At 40.4% G+C, this 18253-nt stretch overlaps 1 protein-coding gene and 1 non-coding gene across 6 annotated transcripts in view; both read left to right on the top strand.

Annotated features, from left to right (window-relative positions):
• The window catches only part of CTNND2 (catenin delta 2), a 938382-nt gene that overhangs the window by 842226 nt on the left and 77903 nt on the right, over window positions 1-18253 (top strand). The window lies entirely within an intron of this gene.
• Window positions 11802-11908, top strand: LOC132364158 (U6 spliceosomal RNA). The gene has a single exon (XR_009502716.1). It is a non-coding gene; the product is annotated as a U6 spliceosomal RNA (small nuclear RNA).

The raw sequence follows: 18253 nt of genomic DNA, 5'->3' as shown, positions 1-18253 counted from the left end.
AACATGACTGCATCCACGGTAATTAGGTGCAAATGGGAAGGGACAGACTGACTAAGTCAGGTTTTGTCTTCTTCCCACATTAGCTTAAAGCAGCACATATAGCCACCCTGCTTTTCATCTTTCCAGTTGGCTCCCTGGGTCACCCCCAGCCAGCTGGGCGGGTGGGCTCTGGGCAAGAATGGAGCAGAGGATTTGGGGGTTTGGAATGAGAGTGATCCTTGGAGAGCAGTGCTGGGGAAGTGGAGGAAAACGAGAACTACAGACAAGAGACAATACCAGTGACAGTAACAGCTACAGCCTAGCCCCCATGCTTCATCTGCAAACACCGGCTCCTGCTCGGGGCTGCTGGAAGGAAGCTGAGGGCCTGGCATAAGCTGGATGCAGAATAAACAAATGGCAACTGGCAACTGCCTAGAACTAACTAGACAGACAAATCAGTGAGTCCAACTATTTGGGTGTCTTCTTTGGAAAAATGTCTATTCAGATCACTTTTAATCAGACTGAGTTTTTTTCTATTGATTTCTCTGAGTTCTTTATATATTTTAGACATTAACTCCTTATCAGATATATGATTTGCAAATATCCTCTTCCATTCCATAGGCTGCCTTTTCATTTCCTTGATGGTTTCTTTAGCTGCACAGAATCACATTTTTAAATATAAACTGTTGCCAAAGATGTAGTTTCCTGTGTGGCATTTCAAAGGTAAATCTGACACATCCCTCTTTTAGATATACCTGATCTGAATATCATAGTGGTTTAATATCTACCATCATCCTTTTAAATAATTTGTAAGGAAGTTCTTCATTAATGTTAGAAATTATATATAATTTCTGTTGCTTCTTGAGCATGTGACCATTCGACATTCCCCAAGAATTTTACTAAATGCTTAAAAGTCTCTTATTAAACATTCTTTCTGCAAACAAAAGACATACAAATTTAAAAAAATTTTTTTTAATATTTCTTGTAGTATTAGGCTTTAAGTTTCTCTTATGTATTGTTACTACTGTAGTTCTTAGTAGGACACGAGGAAAACAGCAACATATATGTGTCATATATCTTGATTAAAAATTTTAGATATAAAAAGTAAAATTGTATTTGAAATGTATCCCTTAGATGGATGAGCCCTTTTATCCCAATCAATTCAGATATTCAAAAATGAGTTTTACTTCTTGCTTGAATGAACAGGATTCAGTATCTTTCTATTCTCATTGTGTATGTATGTTTATAGATTTAAATACTGAGAAACATCACTCAGATAAGGTGAAGGGAATCAAAGATCTTTATAGCAATATCACTTGATTCTTTCGACTTCTTTTGGATTTTAGTTCAAAATCTCATTGAGATCCATCACCAGAAGTTAGTTTTAGTGACCTATCCAATGGCAACCTGAGTAAGTTCTCCTTCATTTTGGAGAAGGTAAAGAATTGGAAACTACCTCTTTGGAAAAAAAAAAAAAAAAGGATGAACTGCCCATCATTAGAGTTGTTTCCTTGTCAACCCAGACACTAACACTGTGCAGAAAAACACCTTGGTTTGGACTCAGAGCACGTTTGCCACTCAGGAGCAGGGAGGGACTAGACTTAGGTTTTGTACAGTGAGGTAAGGAAGGCTGTGAACATGCACATGGGAGGGTTTTCAAGCAGATCAGTTTTGTTGGAAGAGTGCATAGGAAAGCCAAGGGTCTGAAAACGGGATCCCTGAAAACCCCAAGGCCCTGGGTTCCCTCAGAGAGTCTTCATGAAGTCCCCGGGCACACAGGGCCCAGTTTGGAGACCACAGCCCCAGGGTAGCCTGACCCTGACGGACTCCAGATATGACCTTCCCGTTGCTCCCACATGGCCAGGGGTTGATGTTAGGAGAATGTGCTTCTCTGATGGGTTAGCTGTGTTTTCACAAGCTGCTTCCACATGCGCCAGTTTTGAGCTGCAGTTCCTCGGGGTGGGTGGGGGGAGCTTTACCACATAGAGAAAAGCAGCCAACTGCGTGGTGAGAAACACCAGGCAAGATTTAAGGATTACATTTGAAGCTAATTAAGACTACAGTATGAATTGTGTGCTCAATCATAATTTCTTATCTACGTATAAAGTATCATTATTGAGACAATGGGTAGAGTATTTGAAACTTCCTGGGGACTAATTAAATAGAAAGAAGTCTGGCTTTCAGACCGGAAGCTCCACAGTTCAGTTCTCATACCATAAATGTCTGATGTGATGGTTTAATACAGTTGCCAAGATATTATACTAAGAAATAGCTGGATATTTCAAGGGGTTAGTGTATTTCTGTCCTTGTCTGCTGACTTCAAAAATGTGGAATTAATTATCTCCTCATTCATTCATTCATTCATTTGACCAATATTTATTGAGTGCCTATTATGTGCTGATCCCAGTAGAGCATCAAAGTTTCTGCCTCCTGGAATGTATGGTCCAATGATGGAAAGAGTTTCAAAAGGAAGCAAAAAATATTCACTTTCTGCTTTGGATGTGAACAAAATATTGTAGTTTAGGGGATTAGGGCATAACAAGCAGAGGAAAGTGTTGGATGGGTGGTCAAGAGAGGCCTCTACCAGGTGACACCCAAGCAAATCCTGAGGGATGGGCAAGAGCCACATGTTAAGCCAGCTGGAGAAAGAGCTTTCTGGGCAGAAGCAGCAGCGAAGCAAAATCCCTGCTGCAGGATGGAGCTTGGCATGTGCCTAAAATGGTGAGAAGGTCAATGTTTTGCAACCAGTAAATGAGGCAGGAACGGTTGGAGATGGTGATGGTGAGTGAGAGAAGCCTTTAAGCCCAGAGAAGGAATCTGAAGACTTTGGCTGGGAGAGCATGACGGGATTTACAGTCCTTGAAGTCCTCTCTGGTTGCTGGTCAGAGGCTAGACTGTAGGAAAGCAAAAAGGTCAGTAAGGGCTTGATTTCAGGAGTCTGGGAAGGAGATCATGTTATCATGGTCCAGAGCTGTAGCAGAGGGGTTGGGAAAAGTATTTTGAAGGTGGAGCCAGCAGGACTTGCTGATGGATAGAATGCAAAACACTATAAATAGGAAAAGGAAAGAGAGGACACAGGCTAGTAGAATCAGGAGTTTGGTTTGGGGCTGAAAGTTTGGAATGTCTATTAGATATGAAAGGAGAGATGTCCAGTAGAAAATGGGGAAAAATGGCTTTGATGCTTAGGACTGATATATTCATAGGTGTATCATCAGTGGGAAAAAAAAAGATATTTAAAGTCATGGTCCAATTATTTTAATTCTCTAAATACAGAAACAGCTATAGGAAGCCTAATCTAAAAATAAAATGCCTAGCCACAGGTAGACAAGCATTTCTTGGCTCATTAACTAAAGATAGGTTTCTTACATAATTGTATTCTTTTTCTTTCCCTTTCAGTAAAGCAGGCAAGAGATAATGTTTCTTTTGTGAGTGCTACTGAAAAATATAAGACTACATACGCACAAATAATTTTAGAATTATCTGTAGATCACATTGTGAGCACTTTTAAGTTTGTCTTGTTTAAGTACAGTAAGCAGAGCTTATTCATACACTATAGTTGAGGCATCATGCCTGTTGATCCAACCCAGGAAAGAATATAGCAGTGGGGTGGAGAGAGGGTCAATCAGTTGAGATTGATGAGCAGTGTGGTTTTCCATTCACTGGTCTAGACTCTCTTCTTGGGTATTATTTGTTTTACTTTGATTTCCTAAGGCTCATTATTCTGCATAGTCACATTTTACTACTGCAGTTTTCGTCTGTCAAGTAATTTGTGTGTGTGTGTAGTCATCCCTTATTATAGTGCTTCTGGGAATTGATGAATCCCTGAGAACAGGACAGCATACCTAGTCATTCTATCTTGTTCAGTTTGCCATGTGGCAGAAATTGTTTTAAGGGTGTATATATGAAATGCCAAGTTATTTGAATGGAAATGCTTCTTTGCTAGTACATTTATAAACACAGCTGGGTGGCTACCTTCCCTTGACCCACTCATACAAATGGTCTGGTAGTGAAGTTATCTTCCATTTTTCACCTGTGTGCAAGTCTTGGCAGGTAACTTTGTCAAACATTTAGAAGTGAGAATAGCCTGCAGTGAGGGAACTGCTTCCAGGAGATAAAAATCTAATTGATAGAGGACCATTATAGACACCTTGTAGTCAAGCTTGCTTTATTTTGCAGGAAAAAAAATATTTTGCTTCCTCCTTCTTTTGCAATTCTAAGTAAGGCTCAACTAAATTACAATTCTATAGATAGATAGACAGATAGAGATACAGATATGAATATAGATATTGGAAACAGAGAGTTTTGTGATACTTTTTCCTATAAATTGAATACTTTTTTTTCATTCGTTTGAATTTTAATTGACTGTGGGTGAATGATTTTCCTAATCTTATATATAACTGGATGTTCGTATGCCACCAGAGTTTTTTTTTTTTTTAATAAATTTATTTATTTTATTTATTTATTTTTGGCTGCTTTGGGTCTTTGTTGCTGCGTGCGGGCTTTCTCTAGTTGTGGCAAGCAGGGGCTACTCTTCATTGCGGTGCGTGGGCTTATCATTGTGGCGGCTTCTCTTGTTGTGGAGCACGGGCTCTAAGCACGTGGGCTTCAGTAGTTGTGGCACACGGACTCAGTAGTTGTGGCACGTGGGCTCAGTAGTTGTGGCTCACGGGCTCTAGAGTGCAGGCTCAGTAGTTGTAGTGCACGGGCTTAGTTGCTCCATGGCATGTGGGATCTTCCCAGACCAGGGCTCGAACCCATGTCCCCTGCACTGGCAGGCGGACTCTCAACCACTGCGCCACCAGGGAAGCCCGCCACCAAAGTTTTTGTAAGCAATGTGATTTTTTTTTTTTTTTTTTAATGTCTGAAACATTTATATTAACATATTTCCATACATATTTCCATACAAGTACAAATATAAGATTTTTAGTAATTTCATGTAATGTCTGAAACATTTATATTAACATATTTCCATACATATTTCCATACAAATACAAATATAAGATTTTTAGAAATTTCATGTAATGTCTGAAACATTTATATTAACATATTTCCATACAAATAACCCAATGAAAGTTTAGTATTAGTTGTTTCGTTTGTTTTTTTATACTGCAGGTTCTTATTAGGCATCAGTTTTATACACATCAGTGTATACATGTCAATCCCATTCGCCCAATTCAGCACACCACCATCCCCACCCCACCGCAGTTTTCCCCCCTTGGTGTCCATATGTCCATTCTCTACATCTGTGTCTCAACTTCTGCCCTGCAAACTGGCTCATCTGTACCATTTTTCTAGGTTCCGCATACATGCATTAATATACGATATTTGTTTTTCTCTTTCTGACTTACTTCACTCTGTATGACAGTCTCTAGATCCATCCACGTCTCAACAAATGACTCAATTTCGTTCCTTTTTATGGCTGAGTAATATTCCATTGTATATATGTACCACATCTTCTTTATCCATTCGTCTGTTGATGGGCATTTAGGTTGCTTCCATGACCTGGCTATTGTAAATAGTGCTGCAATGAACATTCGGGTGCATGTGTCTTTTTGAATTACGGTTTTCTCTGGGTATATGCCCAGTAGTGGGATTGCTGGGTCATATGGTAATTCTATTTTTAGTTTTTTAAGGAACCTCCATATTGTTCTCCATAGTGGCTGTATCAATTTACATTCCCACCAACAGTGCAAGAGGGTTCCCTTTTCACCACACCCTCTCCAGCATTTGTTGTTTGTAGATTTTCTGATGATGCCCATTCTAACAGGAGTGAGGTGATACCTCATTGTAGTTTTGATTTGCATTTCTCTAATAATTAGTGATGTTGAGCATCTTTTCATGTGCTTCGTGGCCATCTGTATGTCTTCTTTGGAGAAATGTCTATTTAGGTCTTCTGCCCATTTTTGGATTGGGGTGTTTGTTTCTTTGATATTGAGCTGAATGAGCTGTTTATATATTTTGGAGATTAATCCTTTGTCCGTTGATTCATTTGCAAATATTTTCTCCCATTCTGAGGGTTGTCTTTTCGTCTTGTTTATGGTTTCCTTTGCTGTGCAAAAGCTTTGAAGTTTCATTAGGTCCCACTTGTTTATTTTTGTTTTTATTTCCATTACTCTAGGAGGTGGATCAAAAAAGATCTTGCTGTGATTTATGTCAAAGAGTGTTCTTCCTATGTTTTCCTCTAAGAGTTTTATAGTGTCCAGTCTTATATTTAGGTCTCTAATCCATTTTGAGTTTATTTTTGTGTATGGTGTTAGGGAGTATTCTAATTTCATTCTTTTACATGTAGCTGTCCAGTTTTCCCAGCACCACTTATTGAAGAGACTGTCTTTTCTCCATTGTATATCTTTGCCTCCTTTGTCATAGATTAGTTGACCATAGGTGCGTGGGTTAATGTCTGGGCTTTCTATCTTGTTCCATTGATCTATGTTTCTGTTTTTGTGCCAGTACCATATTGTCTTGATTACTGTAGCTTTGTAGTATAGTCTGAAGTCAGGGAGTCTGATTCCTCCAGCTCCATTTTTTTGCCTCAAGACTGCTTTGCCTATTCGGGGTCTTTTGTGTCTCCATACAAATTTTAAGATGATTTGTTCTAGCTCAGTAAAAAATGCCATTGGTAATTTGATAGGGATTGCATTGAATCTGTAGATTGCTTTGGGTAGTATACTCATTTTCACAATGTTGATTCTTCCAATCCAAGAACATGGTATATCTCTCCATCTGTTGGTATCATCTTTAATTTCTTTCATCAGTGTCTTATAGTTTTCTGAGTACAGGTCTTTTGTCTCCCTAGGTAGGTTTATTCCTAGGTATTTTATTCTTTTTGTTGCAATGGTAAATGGGAGTGTTTCCATAATTTCTCTTTCAGATTTTTCATCATTAGTGTATAGGAATGCAAGAGATTTCTGTGCATTAATTTTGTATCCTGCAACTTTACCATATTCATTAATTAGCTCTAGCAGTTTTCTGGTGGCAGTTTTAGGATTCTCTATGTATAGTATCATGTCATCCGCAAACAGTGACAGTTTTACTTCTTCTTTTCCAATTTGGATTCCTTTTATTTCTTTTTCTTCTCTGATTGCCGTGGCTAGGACTTCCAGAACTATGTTGAATAATAGTGGTGAGAGTGGACATCCTTGTCTCGTTCCTGATCTTAGAGGAAATGCTTTCAGTTTTTCACCATTGAGAATGATGTTTGCTGTGGGTTTGTCATATATGGCCTTTATTATGTTGAGGTAGGTTCCCTCTATGCCCACTTTCTGGAGAGTTTTTATCAGAAATGGGTGTTGAATTTTGTCAAAAGCTTTTTCTGCATCTATTGAGATGATCATATGGTTTTTATTCTTCAATTTGTTAATATGGTGTATCACATTGATTGATTTGCGTATATTGAAGAATCCTTGCATCCCTGGGATAAATCCCACTTGATCGTGGTGTATGATCCTTTTAATGTGTTGTTGGATTCTGTTTGCTAGTATTTTGTTGAGGATTTTTGCATCTATATTCATCAGTGATATTGGTCTGTAATTTTCTTTTTTTGTAGTGTCTTTGTCTGGTTTTGGTATCAGGGTGATGGTGGCCTCATAGAATGAGTTTGGGAGTGTTCCTTCCTCTGCAATTTTTTGGAAGAGTTTGAGAAGGATGGGTGTTAGCTCTTCTCTAAATGTTTGATAGAATTCACCTGTGAAACCGTCTGGTCCTGGACTTTTGTTTGTTGGAAGATTTTTAATCACAGTTTCAATTTCATTACTTGTGATTGGTCTGTTCATATTTTCTATTTCTTCCTGGTTCAGTCTTGGAAGGTTATACCTTTCTAAGAATTTGTCCATTTCTTCCAGGTTGTCCATTTTATTGGCGTAAAGTTGCTTGTAGTAGTCTCTTAGGATGCTTTGTATTTCTGCAGTGTCTGTTGTAACTTCTCCTTTTTCATTTCTGATTTTATTGATTTGAGTCCTCTCCCTCTTTTTCTTGATGAGTCTGGCTAATGGCTTATCAATTTTGTTTATCTTCTCAAAGAACCAACTTTTAGTTTTATTGATCTTTGCTATTGTTTTCTTTGTTTCTATTTCATTTATTTCTGCTCTGATCTTTATGATTTCTTTCCTTCTGCTAACTTTGGGTTTTGTTTGTTCTTCTTTCTCTAGCTTCTTTAAGTGTAAGGTTAGATTGTTTACTTGAGCTTTTTCTTGTTTCTTTAGGTAGGCTTGTATAGCTATAAACTTCCCTCTTAGAACTGCTTTTGCTGCATCCCATAGGTTTTGGGTCGTCGTGTTTTCATTGTCATTTGTCTCTAGGTATTTTTTGATTTCCTCTTTGATTTCTTCAGTGATCTCTTGGTTATTTAGTAACGTATTGTTTAGCCTCCATGTGTTTGTCCTTTTTACGTTTTTTTCCCTGTAATTCATTTCTAATCTCATAGCGTTGTGGTCAGAAAAGATGCTTGATATGATTTCAATTTTCTTAAATTTACTGAGGCTTGATTTGTGACCCAAGATGTGATCTATCTTGGAGAATGCTCCGTGTGCGCTTGAGAAGAACGTGTAATCTGCTGTTTTTGGATGGAATGTCCGATATATATCAATTAAATCTATCTGGTCTATTGTGTCATTTAAAGCTTCTGTTTCCTTATTTATTTTCATTTTGGATGATCTGTCCATTGGTGTAAGTGAAGTGTTAAAGTCCCCCACTATTATTGTGTTACTGTCGATTTCCTCTTTTATAGCTGTTAGCAGTTGCCTTATGTATTGAGGTGCTCCTATGTTGGGTGCATATATATTTATAATTGTTATATCTTCTTCTTGGATTGATCCCTGGATCATTATGTAGTGTCCTTCCTTGTCTCTTGTAACATTCTTTATTTTAAAGTCTATTTTATCTGATATGAGTATAGCTACTCCAGCTTTCTTTTGATTTCCATTTGCATGGAATATCTTTTTCCATCCCCTCACTTTCAGTCTGTATGTGTCCCTAGGTCTAAAGTGGGTCTCTTGTAGACAGCATATATATGGGTCTTGTTTTTGTATCCATTCAGCCAGTCTATGTCTTTTGGTTGGGGCATTTAATCCATTCACGTTTAAGGTAATAATCGATATGTATGTTCCTATGACCATTTTCTTAATTGTTTTGGGTTTGTTTTTGTAGGTCCTTTTCTTCTCTTGTGTTTCCCACTTAGAGAAGTTCCTTTAGCATTTGTTGTAGAGCTGGTTTGGTGGTGCTGAATTCTCTTAGCTTTTGCTTGTCTGTAAAGCTTTTGATTTCTCCATCAAATCTAAATGAGATCCTTGCCGGGTAGAGTAATCTTGGTTGTAGGTTCTTCCCTTTCATCACTTTAAGTATATCATGCCACTCCCTTCTGGCTTGCAGAGTTTCTGCTGAGAAATCAGCTGTTAACCTTATGGGAGTTCCCTTGTATGTTATTTGTCGTTTTTCCCTTGCTGCTTTCAATAATTTTTCTTTGTCTTTAATTTTTGCCACTTTGATTACTATGTGTCTCGGCGTGTTTCTCCTTGGGTTTATCCTGTATGGGACTCTCTGCGCTTCCTGGACTTGGGTGGCTATTTCCTTTCCCATGTTAGGGAAGTTTTCGACTATAATCTCTTCAAATATTTTCTCTGTTCCTTTCTCTCTCTCTTCTCCTTCTGGGACCCCTATAATGCGAATGTTGTTGCGTTTAATGTTGTCCCAGAGGTCTCTTAGGCTGTCTTCATTTCTTTTCATTCTTTTTTCTTTAGTCTGTTCCGCAGCAGTGAATTCCATCATTCTGTCTTCCAGGTCACTTATCCGTTCTTCTGCCTCAGTTATTCTGCTATTGATTCCTTCTAGTGTAGTTTTCATTTCAGTTATTGTATTGGTCATCTCTGTTTGTTTGTTCTTTAATTCTTCTAGGTCTTTGTTAATCATTTCTTGCATCTTCTCAATCTTTGCCTCCATTCTTATTCCAAGGTCCTGGATCATCTTCACTATCATTATTCTGAATTCTTTTTCTGGAAGGTTGCCTATCTCCACTTCATTTAGTTGTTTTTCTGGGGTTTTATCTTGTTCCTTCATCTGGTACATAGCCCTCTGCCTTTTCATCTTCTCTATCTTTCTGTAACTGTGGTTTTTGGTCCACAGGCTGCAGGATTATAGTTTTTCTTGCTTCTGTTGTCTGCCCTCTGGTGGTTGAGGCTATCTAAGAGGCTTGATGGGAGGCTCTGGTGGTGGGTAGAGCTGACTGTTGCTGTGGCGGTCAGAGCTCAGTAAAACTTTAATCCACTTGACTGTTGATGGGTGGGGCTGGGTTCCCTCCCTGTTGCTGTGGCGGTCAGAGCTCAGTAAAACCTTAATCCACTTGACTGTTGATGGGTGGGGCTGGGTTCCCTCCCTGTTGGCTGTTTTGCCTGAGGCAACCCAACACTGGAGCCTACCCGTGCTCTTTGGTGGGGTTAATGGCAGACTCTGGGAGGGCTCACGCCAAGGAGAACTTCCCAGAACCTCTGCTGCCAGTGTCCTTATCCCCACGGTGAAACAGAGCCACCACTCGCCTCTGCAGGAGACCCCCCAACACCAGCAGGTAGGTCTGGTTCAGTCTCCCCCAGGCTCACTGCTCCTTCCCCTGGGTCCTGATGCACACATTACTTTGTGTGTGCCCTCCAAGAGTGGGATCTCTGTTTCCCCCAGTCCCGTCAAAGTCCTGCAATCCAATTCCCACTAGCCTTCAAAGTCTGATTCTCTAGGAATTCCTCCTCCCGTTGCCTGACCCCCAGGTTGGGAAGCCTGACGTGGGGCTCAGAACCTTTACTCCAGTGGGTGGACTTCTGTGGTATAAGTGTTCGCCAGTCTGTGAGTCACCCACCCAGCAGTTATGGGGTTTGATTTTACTCTGATTGCGCCCCTCCTACCGTCTCACTGTGGCTTCTCCTCTGTCCTTGGACGTGGGGTATCCTCCTTGGTGAAGTCCAGGGTCTTCCTGTCAATGATTGTCCAGCAGCCAGTTGTGATTCTGGTGCTCTCGCAAGAGGGAGTGACAGCATGTCCTTCTACTCCGCCATCTTGGTTAATCTCCCAGCAATGTGATTTTTGTCCCAAGCCATTTTTAGAGATTTATGTGACTCGTGAAATGGAAAACTGTGGTGGTTCTGCTTTCAAATTCCCAACAGAATTTGTACATTCGTTTGCTCAAAATGGAGACCCAGCTCTGTAGTACGGATGATCCACACAACCCACGCCATTGAACGATCAACATTCTTCCTGTAAACTTACTGTTTCCTCTGGTTTCCTAGCTGCGCCATGAATGAGGCCATTTTCTGGTCTTGATAGCATCCTGGGACAGCTGCCCTATACTCAGAGGCATGAGTTGGAGTTCAGGTATTGACGAAGACATATGGTTGTCCATAATGTTGGTTAAAGGATAGTTACGGGTATATAGATAGACCTATGTCACAGCAATACAGCACAAGCAGGGACTCCACACACAGCGAGTAAATGAAAAAGGCTCAACATGGAATCACCTTTGGAAATATTCGGAACGACACATGTGCTGACTTGACCCCAGACCCCCTAAGTCCAAGTCTCTGGCATGGGACCTGAGCATCTCTATGTCTCCAAAGCTTCACAGGCAATTCTGATACCAGTCAGGGTGGAGATCATGTTCACTGTACTGTGTTTGCTCCCTCACGAGGCCAGCCATTTCCTCTTATGAGTTCATACTGCCCTTTTTACAATTACGGGGCCACTTCTGACTGAACTCTAAATTATTATTTACAAAGGGTATTAGCATCCTTAAAAGACTCAAGTGCCACTAAGATTGTTCAAGGAGCCCATGAATTTAAAATGCATAAGCAGTGCTCACTTCAGCAGCGCATCTACTAAAATGGGAAGGATACAGAGAAGATTAGCATGGCCCCTGTGCAAGGATTACACACGAATTCATGAAGCGTTGCTTATTTTTATAGAAAAAAACTTACGATTACCTAAAGGGAAAGTGGGGGAGGCATAAATTGGGAGTATGGGATTAGCGGATGCACACTATCATATATAAAATAGATAAACAACGAGGATTTACCGTATATCACAGGGAACTATGTTCAATATCTTGTAATAACCTATAATGGAAAAGAAATGAAAAAAGAAGACTATGTATATGTATAACTGAATCACTTTGCTATACACCTGAAACTAACACGATATTGTAAATCAACTATACTTCAATTTTAAAAAAACATAAAAAAACGAGTAATTTAAGAGACAAATTGACGCAATGCAACATGTGAGTCTTAATTAAAAGAAAGTGTAAAAAAATAAAAATAAATGAAACAATCAGAGAGTTTGAAAAAAATACATAAGCAACTTGAAGAGGAAACGTCATTATTTTGAAATAAGTTATACGAACTATGTCCGGTTCTCTAACACACAAATATAGGAATAAAACTAAATTTTTCCCAGATTCATTTAAATGTATTTATTCTACATCTCATCTGTCAATATTTCTTTAGTAACGATCTAAGTTAACTCATTCAGTGAACATTACCTTATTCAAGGCATCATGCTAGGTGCTGTGATACAATGATGGCATTTATTTAGATTCTCAAAAGATGATTTACTAATAGTATTGAGATGTGAAGGACTTATTCTCAGAAAAAAAAATCTGTTGCTCAAACACCTAAGTCTGATTCCAGCATGTACCTAGTAAAGGCCCAGTGGTGGGAGACAGCCCTGGCCCAGGGTCCCAGCACAGGACTCAATCCTCAGGAGCTGGTGTATCTGAGAGCCCACGGTACCACGTGGGCTATGGCCTTGGGAGACGACTTCTTTCTGCAGCCAGGTAGCCAGCTCAAACCCAACTCGGTGGTGCAGGTGGACCTCCCCTGTCTTCAGCAGACGCAGATAGCCCACCGTGAGCCCTGTCTGGCCAGGTAGCTGCAGCATGCCCCACTGTGATCCCGTCACACCTCATCATCCACAACAATCTCAAGTGTAGGCCAGTAGCAGTTCAGTCTCTCCAGCCTTGCTCTTCATGGTAGGGTTTTCTTTCTCCAGAGCCAAAGACCACGTACGTACAGTACCACCAAGCACAGCCAACCTCTAAAACAACCCACCACTGGCATGCCCTGGCACACCCAGCTCCGGGCTTCAGATCAGACTGTGGGAGGAAAACTTCTTTTCTACCAACTTAGGTCTTAGTGGTCTGGGGTGGTGGGCAGGAGTGCAAATTAATTGACAATAGAGTCACATGCATGCGGGGTACTCAGTAATCTGAGTAATTCACTGAACAGCCAAGAGTAAAGGCTTATATACCAGCTTAATAGTGGAAAGGAGGGGGAACTAGGGCTTCCAGGGGAAATAAATGGAGGGTATGGCAGCTTCTATAGAGTTTATTTATGCAATTTCTCATCACTGTGCTAATGGTCGGTCTCCTTCTTGGCTGGAAGCTCCTCAGAGAGAAGATTTATGGCATCTACCTTCTCAGGAAGCTCTGCCTTTAGTCAGATAAGGGGAACTCAGAAAAGCCTTCTTTCAGCATCTGCTGTATCTCAGATGTCTCCAGCTGAAAATAATCTTATGTCATTCTGTTGGGTCCCTTTAATAGTTTAGGAGTATTTGTTTAGGGAGCCTTGCTTATGGCTCCAGTTCTATGTCCGTAATCCTACTTTCTCAGACCTTTCCACTTCCTTCATTCCTCAGTCAAGCCTGTGGTGTGAAAGAGATGATTCAGGTCTTGCCAGACCTCAAGCCAGCATTCACATGACAGTGGCAACTCTGACCCTCCGCATTGCTAAAGCTTCAGCCAGGCAAGTAGCTGGCCTGAAGCCCATGCCTTGTTCTCAAAAACCAGGTCAAAGATCTCAGTCTACTGTTCAACTTTGGCGAGTACCTTAAAAATAAACCAGAAATAAACAGGCAATATTATATGATGGCAGTGTCACAACTCTTTGGATACTTGTAAACGTAGAACTAACTGGGACCGCTCAGTGTGGGGAAAGCAGCTCTTCATGAGAAGACTATTCTACTACAGAAAAATAAGTGGTGCCTGCACAAAGACCCTGAGTCATCTAGAAACTACTGAATTGTGTTTACTATGTAGCAAGCCTTCAGCTTTTACAAACTTCACTCACAGCAGTGCCAGGCCAAGGGTAAGTTCTCTTTTCAAGGGAGGGAGGTGTGATACATGGGGTGGGAGGTGAGAAATGGGACGAGCTGTAAGGTTGGGGCTGAGAGTTGATACATGTGGCCTGGAACCACGAGGTGGGGTTTGCAGGGAACTGCTGATGAAGGTAATAGGAAATGTGTTTCTTGCCCTTGGTATCTCTGATATTCCTTTTAGTATCTTTTCCCCTTGCTGACCTTTTTTTTAAATTTTTATTTTATATTGGAGTATAGTTGATTTACAACGTTGTGTTAGTTTCAGGTGTATAGCAGAGCGATTCAGTTATACATATACATATATCTATTCTTTTTCAGATGCTTTTCCCATATAGGTTATTACAGAGTATTGAGTAGAGTTCCCTGTGCTATACAGTAGGTCCTTGTTGATTATCTATTTTATATATAGTAGTGTGTATATGTTAATCCCAACCTCCTAATTTATGCCTCCCGCCCACCTTTCCCCTTTGGTAACCATAAGGTTGTTTTCTAAGTCTGTGAGTCTGTTTCTGTTTTGTAAATAAGTTCATTTGTATCATTATTTAGATTCCACATAAAAGTGATATCATATGACATTTGTCTTTCTCTCTCTGACTTACTTCCCCTTGCTGACATTTTATTTCTGGCTCAGTGATGGGTGTTGTGCATTTTCTAGCTTGAATCACTCGGGCAAGTTACTTACCTTCTCTCTGCCTTTGATTCTTCATGTTTAAAATAGAGATAAAAATAGTGCTGACCTCATAGGACAGTCGTGAGAAATAAATGAAGACATAGAGAGTACTTAGAACCGTACTCGGGACATGTCCCGAGTTCACCACTGGCCCTGAGTTCACCACTGTTATCATTAGTCTTATGCCTCATGGCAATAGCAGCAGGACTAGTTCTAACTAGTTCTGGTTCTAGTAGTAGTGTCTGACTTGCTTATGCTTCTGCATAGGTTTCCCTTGGTCCAGTGGAGGCTCCCAGACAATGGTTATTCAGTGCACTTGTTCTGTGAGAAAGAGATTGAAAACTCTCAGTATATTTAAAGTTATCTCAGGCCTATTGCGATGAGGCCTTTTCTCCAAAGCCCATTTTTCGTTTTATTGCAGGCACAAATCTTTTTTTATGCAGATGCTTAACATTTTTTTCCCAATAAAAAACACTCCTTTCACGAAGACTTTCTATTGGGCCATCGTATCTCTATTCTTCTAAGAAGCCCACTGGCAAATAATGGAACAGTGAGGGAAAGTGTTGGCAATAAAGAACTATCTGCAAATGACACAAGTAGCTGGAATCCCCACTACCTGTAATTATATTCGCCTGCACATGTGCAGAGCTTGATAAAAAGAAAGAGCCTGTTTTGTTGTTCCTTAATTTCAAGAGGAAACAACTGCCAAGAACTCTAGTCTTTAATGACCAAAACAAGCTTGCCTGAAACAGATTCAGACACATGAACACAAAGTAGCAGGTCAAATACATTTTGTGACCCGTTGCACCCTCCAAGGGGTTCCATCCATGTCTCTCTTTGATATGCCATTGTCCCTGTACCATCTACATGGTGCAACAAAAAGGGCCATCTCACGGTGTCTCCCGTGAACCACGAAAAATCTCAGGTAAAAAGTACATTTTTAGGCAAATCCTTTGAGATGAGGATATGCCGGAAGGATTTGAGTGCAATATCCAGTGTAGTTGAATTCCTCCTTTGGTATTGAATCTGCTGTGCTTTATACCAAAGAGCTCAGCCTCTTCCTACAGACATTGAAATTCATTTATTTCACTCATGGCACCATTTAAGCTTTTTTTTTTTTTTTTTTTTCCTCTGAAACTTCTCTGATAAGCTTGCCTCCACTTACAAAAACATCAAAGCCTGGAAAGAAATTGTTAGACAAGAAACAAGAAAAACAACTTTAGTTTAAACTTCAAATGAGACCAAATTGATTAGTCATCTGAGATTAAGTTGGCTTGGCAGTAAGCTTATAGCCAATCATGTTTATCACCCTGTTCCTATTCTAATTTCTCTTTTGAAACTTTCAGAAAACTGCCTACATTCAGGCATATGGTTAAGAGAGGCTGATTAAATCTAAAACCAAACTAGCTGTTGCCCTATTCGTGTCTTGTTTATTCTAAATAAGAAGAAAATAAACCAACTCATGGAAAAAAAGCATTATAGGCACAGACCAAAAGTAACAACTTATTAACGAAAATTTAAGTGTTATTTAATAATTTTATAGCATGTCTAATGAAGGGCAAAGGCAGAAGGCTTGTTACGTCAAATGCCCTTCCCCACGTGAGTTTTGCATGAGAAAAAATGGTCCTTGATGGCGTCCAGTGCTGGTTCCCCCAAAATCTCATCAGAACAGCCTGTTGCTAAAACCAAGCTGAGTTTATTGTTCACCTTGGCAAGGGACATCACCACTCAATGGAGCTTTGTCAGTGTCTCAGGGGGGTGAGGTGACATCAGATCTTGTTGAAGTTTGTCTTAAGGCGGGTCTTTCAATGCTGGGACTTGCCACAGTTCAGGATTGGTAGAAACGGGAATTCAAGGCATCATAGGGCACAAACCGTCTGTTGATGTTTTGTGGAAGACTTCATGGGTCTTTCCCAAAGTTTCTGTATCGAACAGTCAGGTTATTTGCCCGGGCAAGAGTCTCCTGGGATAGTAAGTGTCGTTCATGAGTACAGTGAGATAATTAAGTGATGTTCGTGAAGACAGTCAGCCCGTACTTGGATCCTCCTTGACCGAGTTGTGTGTGTGCAGGAAGTGGGGATGGGGAGTTGGGAGTTGGGGGCAGAGGGTTTCAGTTCTCCATGGCCTGAGAGGGTGCATGCATCTCAAGAACTGCTCTGTTTCGTCGTGGACAGGTAACCAGATGATACTGAGAGGAAATAGAGGGGCAGGTCACGTAAAGCTGTTGATTATTCAAAATTCATTTTCATTTAACTTTAACAGCATTTGGGCTCCAATGTCCCTACCTCTCCAGCCGCACTCAGTTACTCCCTCCCAAGTAGGCGTGGAAAGTGTGACAGGGTCTCTGCTCTCAGGGACTGGGTCATTCAGCTAGAGGCTGACCCCTGGCCCAAGAAACCACCCTTATATGTTTATTCACAGACATTCAGATTACAGCGCACGCTTTAAGTACTGTGGGAGTTCATAGAAAATAAACATAATGGGGTGACAAGGCTTATTAAATACACGGGTTTCAACTGTGAAGAAAGAATAAGCAAAAATTGAGTATGTTTAATGTAAAATTTATTTTAAAGTTTATTCTCAGTTGCTTTAGAACATAGGTCTGATCATGTCACTCCTGTTTGCCTTTTGAATGAGTCCTAAGCCAACAAAATCTCTGACTGTCAATCAGTATTTGTTGAATGAACAATTGGTATTCATGCTTTAAGTTCGTAGAGAACAGATATTACAGAATCTGTAGCTTAAAAAAAAAAAAATCTAGTTCTATAAAAACAGAGGGAAATTCTCAATTCTCATTAAAAATCTCTTGCAAGTCTGATTTTCCAGCATTAGAACATTTTCATATATCCTACAGACTTATTTATTAGTGTCAAAAGTCTGTGTTTTTCTATTTCTCACTTTTTTTTTTCTGCTAGAGGTAGACATGCCAAGAGAAGTTCCAAATGCACAAGATGGAATCGGTGATTCACAGTGGCTGGAGCTCCCGTCCATCAGGGCCCAGGTTCTTGTCAGTTCATCTCCACTCCCTACCATGATGAGTGACGTTAGCCACAGAGTTGCGTGTCCATTTTTCACAGGCTCCTTGTCCTGGCCGAGTTGCTGTATGGCCGATTGCATGTCTCTCATCCAGAATTCTCTTCAGTTTCAATTTGCTCGTGTATCCCTCTGCATGTTCTACATCTATCCTAGGGAGGGTAGCATCTTTTAATAAAGAGCCTCCTTTGGAATTCCCCAGTTGTCCAGTGGTTAGGACTCCGTGCTTTCACTGCTGAGGGCCCGGTTCAGTCCCTGGTCGGGGAACTAAGATCCCACAAGCCAAAAAAAAAAAGTCTCCTTGAGACCCTTGGGAAGGAAAGCAGCTGATCTGGCAGTTTCTGTAAGAATGCACACCCGCTCATGCTGGAGAGGTGGGTAGTATAGAAATGAACAAAGACCATCCAAAGCTTCTGTCTCTTCTGAGCCTCCTGTAGCAGGGAAGTTGGC

The sequence above is a fragment of the Balaenoptera ricei genome, chromosome 3 (genome assembly GCF_028023285.1).
Source record: "Balaenoptera ricei isolate mBalRic1 chromosome 3, mBalRic1.hap2, whole genome shotgun sequence".
NCBI classification, from domain to species: domain Eukaryota; kingdom Metazoa; phylum Chordata; class Mammalia; order Artiodactyla; family Balaenopteridae; genus Balaenoptera; species Balaenoptera ricei.
Note: the sequence above shows the minus strand (reverse complement) of the source record. Positions and strands in the feature narration are given on the sequence as shown.